A 12763-nucleotide genomic window follows, 5' to 3' on the forward strand; every position below is an offset into this window, starting at 1 on the left:
CAAATATCCGTGTCCAGTGACAGGGGTTCTGGAAACTGATCTCATCTTGGTCCAGAACTGGATGCAGGCAAGATTTGAGGAGTTGGCCCCTCTGAAGCTTGCTAGAACAGCTCATCTCAATTCTGCTCCATGGTTCTCGTCCGCTCTACGCACAATGCGACAAGACTGCAAAAAGTTGGAAAGGCAGTGGCGGCGCAAGTACGATCTTGTGGAGCGAATGAATTACCGTGGTGCGATAAAATCTTATTATAAACAGATTGTCGCAGCCAAAAAGAACTATTTGGAGCAGAGGATTGATAAAGCGGATAATATGAGCCGGGAACTCTTTAGGGTTGTGAAGGAGTTTGTCAACCCGGCAGTTGGGACCCCGGTCCATTCTCACTCGGAGGAATGGATCAAACAGCTCGCTGACTTTTTTGTGACTAAGATCACAAAGATTCAGGCCACTTTTCCAACGGCGGATTTTCAATCAGTGGACGTGGTGTCAGGGGACAAGTTGACTTATTCAGCGCCCTTGCAGGCTGAAACTGGGCCCGTATTGTCTGCTTTTCCCCAGCTGTCCTGTGAAACATCGCTTGAGCTGCTATCCAGGCTACAATCTGGTTCGCCGTTGGATGTTTGTCCGGCGAAATGCTTGGGCAAGGTGGCTCCGGCGGTGAACGGTCTGCTGAACCCCCTGCTTAATCTTTCATTGAGCTCAGGGGTGGTTCCACGCCAATGGAAACACGCACTTATTCTGCTGCTGATCAAGAAGCCTCTGCTCGACCCCCTGCAATGTGCTAACTACAGACCAATCTCCCTCCTCCCTGCTCTGGCGAAGGTGTTGGAGAAACATGTTCAGCATACTCTGACCACCTTTATTGAGAACAACAAACTGCTGCATGACTCCCAGTCCGGCTTTCGTGCGAATTACAGCACGGAGACGGCTCTGGTTGAGGTCACCGACGCCATCAGGGAGACGCTCGATCATGGGGGAAAGGCTATGTTGGTTATGTTGGACCTATCGGCGGCATTCGACACCGTCCCACACGCAGGCCTTCTCTCAAGACTTAGGGAGATTGGTCTGCGAGGGACGGTGTTGGACTGGTTTCAATCCTTTCTTGCCGACCGTCGACAGGTGATCTGGGCCCCACCGTTCTCGGCCGAAATGCTTCCGCTGGAGGTGGGGGTGCCTCAGGGCTCTATCCTGAGCCCCACCATCTTTAACATATACATGGCCCCTCTTGCGGAGGTAGCGGAGGCGTTTGGGGCCCGGGTCATCTCATATGCTGATGACACCCAGCTCTTGTTCACTTGCAGGAAGGGAGAGGCCTTTAGCGGCGGCAGAATTAAGGACTGCCTGAGTGCAGTCTTTGCGTGGTTCCAGCGGCACAGCCTGAAATGCAACTCAGACAAATCTGAGCTGCTCTTTTTCGGCTGTGCCCCTGATCCGGGCTGGAAGTCATGGTGGCCCCAGGACATGTCCCCCCCAGAGAAGCCATCCTCCCAGGTAAAAAATCTCGGAGTGGTGTTTGACGATGTTCTATCTTTTCGTCCACACATCCTGGGATTAGCAGGGAAATGTTTCAGCATCCTTAAGATGCTTAAGAAATTTCTTCCCCTACTTTCACTGCAGTATCGTAGGAAGGTTGTCCAGGCGCTTGTGGGCTCCCGCCTGGATTATGCAAATGCTCTTTTTGCAGGCCTACCTAAGTATTTGTTATCCAAACTGCAGATTGTCCAGAACTCGGCGGCCAGAGTTATTTATGGGTTGCCTAGGAGAGCTAGTGCCTCTGCGCTTTTGGCTAGGCTGCACTGGCTCCCAATTTTGGGGAGAATCAGATTCAAGCTCCTCTCTCTGGCATTCAAGGCCCTTCATGCGATTGGCCCTCACTACCTGAGGAAGCGTATCGTTTTCTATGTGCCGCGGAGGCTGCTGAGGTCAGCGGACCTGGCTAAAACGGAGGTGCCGGTGGTTAAACGCGTCCGGATGGGAGGCCGCTCCTTCCAGTATGTGACAGCCTGCCTGTGGAACGAGCTCCCACTTTCCCTTCGGAAAGCGAATAATCTTCTGGCTTTCAGGAAGGAGTTGAAAACTCTGCTTTTTACTAAGTAACCTAGTGTGACGGTAGTAGGTCTTTCCCTTTGGTTTCGTGTTTCTCTGGGTCACTTTGCCAAAGCGCCGGGACACCCTTCTGGGGTAGCCGTGCGCTCAAAAAGTGCGGAGTAACATAACATAACATAACTCCTTGCTCATTTGCTATTGCTCTTAGCCTGTCATGTGTATTCCTTGCTCTCCAGGTAACACTTTTGCACATAAACAACAGCTCACCATCATGATGACTCTTCAGGATTTCTGCTGGAACTGTTCCTATCACAAGCTCTTCTAATTCTATACGTAACCTAGCCACATCAATAACTTGTGAATCCTTATCCTTTTTCTGAAGAACCTTCATCCAATCATTCAAATCATCAACTGTTATTTCAGCAGTTTTTCTCACTGGAACCACTCTTTTCTGCGGTTCTAAAATTGGCATCCCTGAACAACCAGGTTCACTAGTATCCAATAGTTCACTACATGTGTCATGTCTTGTTTGTCTCAGGTCACTTCTTTCTGCTCTTTTATCTGAATCTCCTGAAGGACCAACTGAATTTGTCAGATTATTCCCAACATATGGAATCACTAGTCCATTCTCACCTGCCCTCTGTTTGTCAAACACAGGCATAACTGGACCTATTGTTACAGGCACCGTAACAGCTTCCAGATTCTTCGTTAACTCCCTAATATTCTCAGTCAGTTCTGTTGTCGTTTTTGCTAACTTTCTAGCATTTTCCTCACTACTTCGATTCTCTCTCTCCCTGAAAGAACTATTACTTCTTGATTCAGGTGTCACTTTTTCTTTCTCAATAATACAAACCGTATCTCTTATCGGAGAAACAACTGGTGTACTCTCATCTGGTTCTGGTCTATATGGAGGTGGTCTCTTGTAAATCATGTCATTTAAGACCTCATCATCATACTCATTAACTCCAACTGCTCCCTCTTCAATTGTTCTCATAGGATATAATCCCTCTGACATATTAACATCTCGCCATCTTTTCATCCGATCATGATGTGTTTCACAATCATGTCTCCTCCCAAACATATTCCTGTAATACCCTCCAGACCTTTGCTTTTCTCGCTCATGAACTTCCTCTTCCCATTCCACTAAAGCCTCGAACTGTGTAGGTCTCGGCTTCGGGTCCAGACGTACCATCTTTTCCCGTAAATTTCTCAACACGGCCAAATTAAATGAACCATGTTCTGGAAATGCTAGAACACCATCTTCTTTAGTATACCTAACCCAATTCTGCAACCATATACAGGTATGTAATCCATATTTCGCAACCATGAAGGATGCAGGTGTTTTCGCTGGAGGTAGCAACTCACCCTCTCTCGTTTTAACCTCTTTATCCTTAGTAAACCACTTTTTAACTTTCCCAAAGAATGTTTTTTTCTTTTTCTCCTCTTGATAATACATTTTAGCGCTTACCAAACTCTCTACTCTCTCCGTATTATAAATATACAATACGAGCTTCTCAACCAATAGCAGCGCGACTCACACTAACGCACCAATCCTGGAGCGTTTACGTCACTAAACAGCTCTTCCAATCCCTGCGCGACTCACACTAACGCACCAATCCTAGCGCGAACCCTATTCTGATCCACTATCCAATCAGAGCGCGGACTTTCTGACGTCAACAGTCGCTGCAGTTTGTCTCTGTCTTCTGTCACTCGTCTACCCCTCCTTTACAAAATCTCTCAGTAGACTTCGTGTCAAGATTTCTACAAAATCTATTAGTTACAACATAAAAACATCTCCATTGTCTGCTTCGCTAAACACAGAATAGTAAAAGAGTCTATTTTCATAAGAAACCTTTCATTGACACAGTAGCACTTCTTCTACTCTGCCCTACTAACATACATTCATTAACTGTTTCCTCTAGGACTTGTCCAAAGAGTCTTACAATCAACTAAATGTACAAACATTCACGCACATTCATACAAAGGAAATATAGTACATACGCACAGAATCCTGTTTCCCGAGAACAGACAATCTGCTCCACTACAGAATTATAACATACATTAACTAAGCAACTTCGCCCAGTTCCTCAAACAAGCTCAGAGAATACCTATTACTCCTCCCGCGATAAGCTTTAACGGAAATCCTTACGGATCCCTGGGACTTAAGACCAGAGTTTCAAAGATAACCTTCACTACGATACACACTCCTTATATACCAGAAATATATCTAATAGTAACATACGACGATGTCACTGATTCCGAACCCAGACAATGTGAACGCGCAACTTCAATTGTCACACATTATTCCTTACAATCCCGTCTTTCCCGAGAGCAGCATATACTTCCCTCTGCCCTACTACGGAACTGCTACAACAGCTTCCAAGTTCCAGAAGCACTACATATAACTCAACATAACGACTTCAACATATAATATTAGTACATATACCATTATTGACAAAATAAAATCAATAATCAATAAGCCAATGTACAAGCAATCTTATCAGATCAAGACAACCATCTAAAACCATCAATCTCTGCTACCAGGAAATTGATAGAGATCAGGGTATCTAAAATATGCCCACTACCACGGATAGAGTAATCACACAGTTACACAATATGCCCACTACCACGGATAGAGTAATCACACAGTTACACGCACATACATTCATCATACGCTAGGGCCCATTTCACTAACATACGCTCAAAAACTCTACCAGCAATAAACCTGTGGAAAGAAAACACCTAAACACCCTGCATCAATATCAGGTCGATCAGATCTGGTTTAGTGACTGTCCTAATCAATAACATAATCTACACAACATATACAATAATGATCAAAAATATAAACCCATTAATTGACAAGAAAGAAAATTCAACACCATGTTTAAAATTATATTGCTTTATCTAAAATTAGTCAAAGTAAATCAATCAGAATAAATCATTTCTCATAGTTACCTATTCTAACTAAGTGTCAGAACGGGTCAGGACAAGTCTCTCGGTAAAGTCTTTCAAGACGAAGTCCTCAGCACGATCCTCAGCAACGCAATCTCCCGCAGCTAAGGTAAAATGGCAAGTGGCAAAGCCCTCCCTAGGCTAACAATTTTTATAGTAAAAATTACAATGGAAACACTCATCAAGTTTGCAAAATACACTGAATCACTGAGCAGAGCGAGAAGGAAAGGATGCAACATTGCAACATTTGTGAACCTCCGCTCAGGAAAAATACACATAGCGAAGACTACGGAACAGGAACCAAGAAAATAAAACATGTATCACATTTAATCCGGCTTCTCCTCGGCCATCGAGCCACAGTTCAGAGTTTTCCTCTAAGGCTCCTTTGTCTTTCGAGATTGCCAAGGACACTTTCACTTCTCTTGGAGAACTCCCAAAAACTGCTGCTGTCCTCATGGAAAGTTCTATTCAAGGCCCATGGTCAGTCAACTTCAAGACCATTTCCAGCAGGGGTCTCCCTCGTCACGTCTTTCACATATTCACTCGAGGCCAGGCTTCAAAATACAGCCATCTTAATACAGGCCTCCATAGGCCACAATAGACCATCTTTAATTAAAGAGACAAAATAAACGTTACTACAGCATAATGATTAAACAGTGTTAACCCCACTAATACCCTTATGTGTATGCATTTATCTAGTTTTTGCGACATAAAAAGCATTAATTCAGACAGCGTTTTGTGCTCAAAATAAACAGCACACAGCAACGTTTAAACATGAAAACTTGCACGTTATTTTTTAGAAAACAAAAACAGCACACACATGCTAACCCTTGTGTAGCTTTCTCTTATGTTAAGACAAACGAATTGATTAATAAATACACACTTACACAAGACAAATAATTAATTTGTTATTTATTAATATTTAATAAAACGCATAGACATACTAGAGCTTCAAAAGCCCCTGAATTTTCTAAATGAAAACTCTGCTCCAGCAATACTAAAGACAGATAATGCCTGAAATGTCTGTGTTCCAATGTCAAAACCATAATATACATTAGAAACATTTGGTATTCGGCAATTACTATTTTAAAATGTTGAGCTAAGTCTGAAGTAATATATTTAAACACAAATGTTGAATAAGAGCAATGTTCTCCCGTGTATAATGTTTTTAAATCTTAAAAGAGCACTTTATCACTTTTTTTATCGGCAGTAGTACTCACGAATACTAAAACATGTTCTAAGATGGCCGCCATGAATTTTAGCATTAAGCGACGTGAGTCTGTCTTTTATGTTAATAAAATATCATGTGACATGTTGAGTAATGAAATACTGCCGGTTATGCACGGTGTAACTAACATTGACAAAGCCGCAAGGCGAAACACGTCTGTCAGTGCAGGAGGTCTGCACAATAAAGCACTTTACTCAATACGGCTCCTGTGTGTGCTTTCCACTTGGGCATGAGAATGACATGCCTCTTTGTTGAATTTATTGCGGCTCACCACCGCAGGAGTGAGCACCCGGGGCGGAGGAGCGGTGGCTGTGACTCGATGTTTCTACATATATATATGTGATCAAGCCCTCGGAGGAAGCTGAAATGCGTAATAGCGGTGGTGCGGGCTTTCCGACAATAAACCCGTTTTCTTGGCACTAATTTTGGGTCTGCCTTCTCGTCTGTGCATGCGGTGGCGTGAAGTGTTGCTGATATATATATATATATATATGTATATATATATATATATATGCTCCAAGGCATAACCTAAATAGATGGTCACATCAACCGAGTGTCATCGGTGCCGAACAGCAGGTGCAGACCCCCATTCAACATGCAAACTAGCCCTGCCCTTCCACAAAGAAAAGAAAATGTTGGTAATGCTGGTACTCCAAGATTTCAGTTCAACTCCTTTAGTAACCATCAACATGTTCTGGCAAAAGCCTCCAGAGAGAATACACCGACAGCCATTTAGAGAGTTGAATGCAATCTCGGAGTGACATTGTTGTCCTTTAGTAACCATCCACACATTCCGGCAAAAGCCTTCTTCCAGTCGTGGTATAGGAAGCCAATTGAAATGCTAAAAATATGTTTCTACACAATTTCCGAATGTCTGGCTACAAGTGAGATTTCTTTCTTATAGCTTAAAGAAAAAGTTCTGCAGGTTCCACCCACCCCTCCATTCCATTTCCCTAGTTCCTTATGTTTTTGTTTATTTTTAATGTTCCTGGATTACTTTTTGTGATGTCAAGTGATATTTTGGGAGCTCGTGGAACACAGAACTGAGATTAGGTGATATATATTATATAGTTGAACTTAATTGAATAGTTTAAGGACAAAGTACAAAACATGGGTTAACAAAAAGGGTCTGCCCTTTTTTGACAAACAAAAAGGGTCTGTCCTTTTTTATGACAAGTTCCTTGATAAGCACATCTTTTTCCTGCAAAGATTGTCCAGGTGCCAACATGATCATCATGAAAGCAGAGTCATGCCTGTATGTTGTGCAGTTTTCTGCCCAGCTAGCTGATTGGTGGGAAATATTTGAGTTGCAGAGCTTGCTTCATCGTGGTTAATGAGTTCATAAAAAGTAATGTTGTTCAGTCTAAAAATGCCACTTCCTGTTTTAGAAACAATTATTCACTACAGCAAGTTCACGATTTGCTGAAGTTGCAGGACTTGCTTCTTGTCACCTTATTACTTGAATACAAAATCTTGATTATTTGCTTCTTTCTTAAACTGCCTTACCCTCTGTGTTTACTCTTGTGCTTTACTGTCCTATTTTCCTTCTGTATTGTATTGTTTCTATTGTTCTGTTGCGTTGCTGAAATATTTTACATGTAATAGAAAGAAAAATCACAAAGCAACAATAGATGATATCGTTTTGTTAGAAGTCGGATTGGCGTGTAGGAGTTATACAATTACAATTCGTTCAAGTGAAGCAATAACAGATGTATTCACAGCTGTTTTCTAAAAGAGAGTAGGTCTGGTTAAGTCCTCAGTATTAGTACAAGGGCTGAATGCTGTACTGATGAAAGATTGCTTCTTTGACACAGATATTTTCAACAGTGGCGGCTGACATATCCAGAGGGTGGTGAGCAGGTGGGAAAATAATAAAAGTAAAAAAATAACCACTTACCTTCCTGATGCGATGTCCTTTTCGCTCCAGTGTTCTCCAGGCAGGCTCCAACGCAGGACCCAGGAAACTTCACTAACCAATCCTAGAGCTGCTCTCATGGAGCATGAAAGCAGCACCAGGGTTGGAGGCAGGGGCCTCCTTCGGCGCTTTCGAGGACACTGGAGCCCTATGCTGTCTCTTGTCCAGCTTTGACAGCTGGGTTAGAGAGGTTTAAAATACACATGTCTGGCCGGCCATTGCAAGAAGGCCGGTCAAAGAGACATGAGCACTTTAAACTTAAAGTGCTCAGCCCCACACTGCTTTTTGCTGCTGCCTGAGTGGCAGCAGCAGAAAGCAGAAAACCCCACCCTCCATCCTGACCCTTGACTCAGGACAGGGTTTTTGAAAAATAAAATGGTGATAAATGAACGTCAGGTCTGCGGTTCCGACTGCATCATTTGGATGCGACCGCACATGGTTGCAAACTCCCATTTCTCAATGGGAGCTTTTGCGGCGGGCGGAAACCGTCCACAGCGCAAGCTCCCATTGAGAAATGTGAGTTTGTGAACAACCCTGCACCGTGTGACGGGCACCATGAGGTGCCCCCCCAAGCAAAGATACGGAGGGCCAGGGGGAAAGGGGGCCCTGCTAGGGGTCCCCAATGACGCTTTCCAATACCCTTTCCATGTCGGAAAGGCCGACATGCAAAGGCTGCTGGAAAGCGACATCAAAATCCCAAGGACAGAAACGTCGTCCTTAAGGGATTTTGAGGCCTTTCGAACTGGCCATGAGCCCTTCGGATGACGTCAGTCGGTTCCTCTGACTGCTGCCTCTGACAGCATGCATTGTAATGCGTCGGTTGGACCGCAGCAGTAGATGCGATTCGGACAGCAACCGACAATCCGTCAGTTGCAGTCCGAACCGCATCATAATCAGGCCAGAAGTGATTTGCCCACAATCACAAGATGTTTGAGTCTCCCGCCAGACTTGAACCTGGTTCCCCAGCTTTAAAGTTGGCCACCCTAGCTGTTAAACATTCCAGTGCAAATAAAGTTTAAAACTGGAAAGTAAATTCCGAATCAGTAGGTTACTCCAGTTTACGTCACTTTTGTGATGCCAACCCAGAGCAAATCTGCCCAAATGTTGCGCGCACGTTGAAAAACCTGAAAAAAAAATAATTAATAAATACATAACTTACCATTTAAAAAAACGCACAAATTCACTGAAAAAACCATAGGTTTCACACACGTTATAGTTACGAATTAGCATTTAACAAACTTTGCAAATTCACTTAAAAAACCATAGGTTTCACACATGTTATAGTTAGCTGGACATTTCACTCGTAAAAAACCAATGAAATTCCCCCGTTATAGTTAGTGCAGGCAACTATAACTCACGCGACCGCAATCCTCTGCTGATGACGTCAGATATTACATCACTGATGACATATGTGTCTTTATGTGTCTTTATGAAAAATAAATATTTGTAATATATGTATAGCTAAAGATTAATGGAAGAAGACATGGGTAAATAAGTGTCTAGTCACCAGTAGATAGTTATAGTTAGGACCGTGTTTCCATAGGAAATCTCAAAATTCTATTTTGAATAACTTTGGCGCCAGTTGACGAATCCTTGTGAAATTTTCAAAACTAATGGGGCGCTCCGCTCAGCTCCTACCCTGAAAGTCTCGGGGGTATTCGTCAAGCGGGGGCCGAGAAAAAAGGAGGTCCCAAAACAAGTTTTCCCCATGCATTTTCCCATAGGACATTTAGTCGAAGGTACAGCCCGAACGGCTGAACAGAATTACTTGAAATTTGGCAAAGAGGTAGTCCTCAGGTCAGGGATGTGCCTTTTGCATATATGGAGTCAATCTGTTCAGTAGTTCCTGAGAAAATTGCAGTTAAAATACATAAATATCTATAGCCGCGCTCCGTGCGCGCACCGTGAGCGCACCCTAACGTGCGCGAGCGTAATTCTGATTGGTGGTTACATGTCAGTCAACGTTCGAATCGGTCGAAATCAGGAAGTGTCGGACGCCATTTTGTTTGTTTTGAGTGCGAGAGGGAAAATGGAAGGTGGCGAACGTGAAAAGGGGGCAGGGTAGAGAGTTCCTGACCTCCTAGCCTTTGTCAGGGGGTCCCTGAAGGACCCCGAAGGCAGAAAAAAACATTAAAAATTTTTTTTTTAAAAATCGCGGGGTGCGCGCACGGTGAAAAACCATTAAAAAAAAAATGTTTAATACGTAGTTTATTGTAAAATAAATATATAAAAAATATAATAAGAAATACATAACTTAGCATTTAAAAAACCGTACAAATTCACTGAAAAAACCATAGGTTTCACACACGTTATAGTTAGGAATTAGCATTTAAAAAACCTTGCAAATTCACTTAAAAAACCATAGGTTTCACACATGTTATAGTTAGGTGGACATTTCACTCGTAAAAAAACAATGAAATTCCCCTGTTATAGTTAGTTCAGATAACTATAACTCGCGCGACCGCCACTCTATCAAAAGGATGATGTCATCAGTGATGTCATGAGTGATGCCACTGACCATGTCATGAGTGATGTAATATTTGACGTCATCAGCAGTGGATTGCGGGCGCGTGAGTTATAGTTATCTGAACTAACTATAACGGGGGAATTTCATTGGTTTTTTACGAGTGAAATGTCCACCTAACTATAACATGTGTGAGGGGGGCGGAGCTAGCCGGCGACAATGGCGGACGTGTGAGAGTGGAGCTCCTCGCCTTAGCCCTCGCAAGATCCGTCCAATGATCCTTACACGCTGAGCCGCCTGGCTGGGAACGTGGGGGAATCCTCCCTCCACCGTGCGGGGCTACCTGCGGGACCCTGCCGACGGGTTGAGGGGCCGTGAGAGCTGCCACGGGGACCGGAGCTGTGACTGCCTGACAGGGCCGGCATCCCCGGCCTGCCCTGGGGACGTACCCGCTGTGCGTGCCGCAACGTGCGGCGGGGGAAGCGAAAGTGGTCCCGCTCAGCCGGACCTGCTCCCGGACACCTGGCCGAGCGAAGCTATCGCGGAGCGGTCGGCTCCGGAAGACTGCCCTGTCCCGGCGACTCTGGTTGCGGTGGACCCTGGACCTGACACGAGCAGTGGCAGGCGTCCTGAGATCGGCGTGGCGGTGCCGCCTCGGATGCCTGGGAGATCCGACCTGGGAGCAGATCGCCTGAGGCGAGTGGCTGTGTGGCGCCTTGCCTCCTGGCAGTGGGCGGCGCAGTGCCTTGACGAGGGGTTCACTGGAGAGTCCTTGGGCACTTGAGACGCGTGTGCGGCCCCGGGGGCCCTCCGAACTGGGAGATGGTCGTGCTCACGTGCTTGCTTCACCGCTGAGTGCGTTACCGGAAAACCGGAGGTGGAGCTGGATACGGGGCCACTGAGGCGCTGTAGTGGTGTGAACCCCTCCTCCCCCCTCCCCCCCCTTCCCGGGGGATACCTGCTGGCGGGACTGGGGGGCGCTCTGGGTGGCACGGAGTGCCCGGAGTAGCCATAGCGGGCATATCCCTGCCTGGATAGACGGTGCACTGGTGGCCGGCGACCTGTGGAGACCTGCCTGGGTGTAGTGGAGAGGCCCGGCCCGGGGGCGAAACGGCGAGTCAGAGACTGGTAAGCTCCCCGGCGCTGTGGGCACTGATGCTGACGGGACCAGCCGGCTACAGGCGACTCCCCTGACGGCGCTAGCGGGAACCCGGAGGTGAGGCCCAATCGCGGGGCCGCTGAGGCGGTGGACCGGGGGCCGCCCGGATTGCTCCTGGGACCTGCCGGGGGTGCCCTGGTCTGGGGGCACGTCGGACTCGGACTGCAGCCATGGGAAAAGGCGACAAGACGCAACCCAAACTATCCTTTGACCCCCGCAGGGCGAAAGGACCTGCCGCGGAGGTGCCGGAGGCTACGGCGGGTAGCTCTGCCTCGGGGGGCGCCGCGGGAGCGGACCTCAGGGAAATGCTGGTGGCGATGGAGAAGGACCTACAGGGCAGTCTGACAGCAATTGATGCCAAGGTGGATGCGCTCACCTACCGAATGGACCGCATGTCGGAGCGGGTGGACAAGAACTCGGAGCGCCTGGACATGGCGGAGAAGAGGGTGTCTCACGTAGAGGACGCGCAAACGGAGTGGGACGCGGATAGGAAGCAAATCAGCAGGCTGCTCCAAGTCATCCAGGATAAGGCAGAAGATTTGGAGGCCCGTTCGAGGAGATCGAACATCCGCATCACGGGGGTTGCGGAGACGACGTAGACCGGGAGGATGGAACTATTCGTGGAGAAGCTCCTGCGAACTCTGTTAGGGGAGGATGTGTTCTCCCCCATGTTTGTGGTTGAAAGGGCGCACCGCTCGCTAGGCCCTCGCCCAAAACCGGGAGCACCGGCGAGGCCCATAATTGCAAAGTTGTTGAATTACAGAGACCGAGATGTGGCCCTGCGGGTGGCCAGGGAAAAGGGCAAGCTCCAATTCGAAGGTATGGACATATCCATTTTTCCCGACTTCACTGCCAGGGTGCAGGAAGAGCGAAGGCAATTTGCTCCATATAAAAAAAAAACTCCGAGAACTAGGTCTGGACTATGCGATGCTATACCCTGCGAGACTGCGGATCAACAGGCAGGGCCGTTCCCACTTCTTTACTGATCCGAAGGAGCTGCA

This window comes from Triturus cristatus, chromosome 9 (genome assembly GCF_964204655.1).
Source record: "Triturus cristatus chromosome 9, aTriCri1.1, whole genome shotgun sequence".
NCBI lineage: Eukaryota > Metazoa > Chordata > Amphibia > Caudata > Salamandridae > Triturus > Triturus cristatus.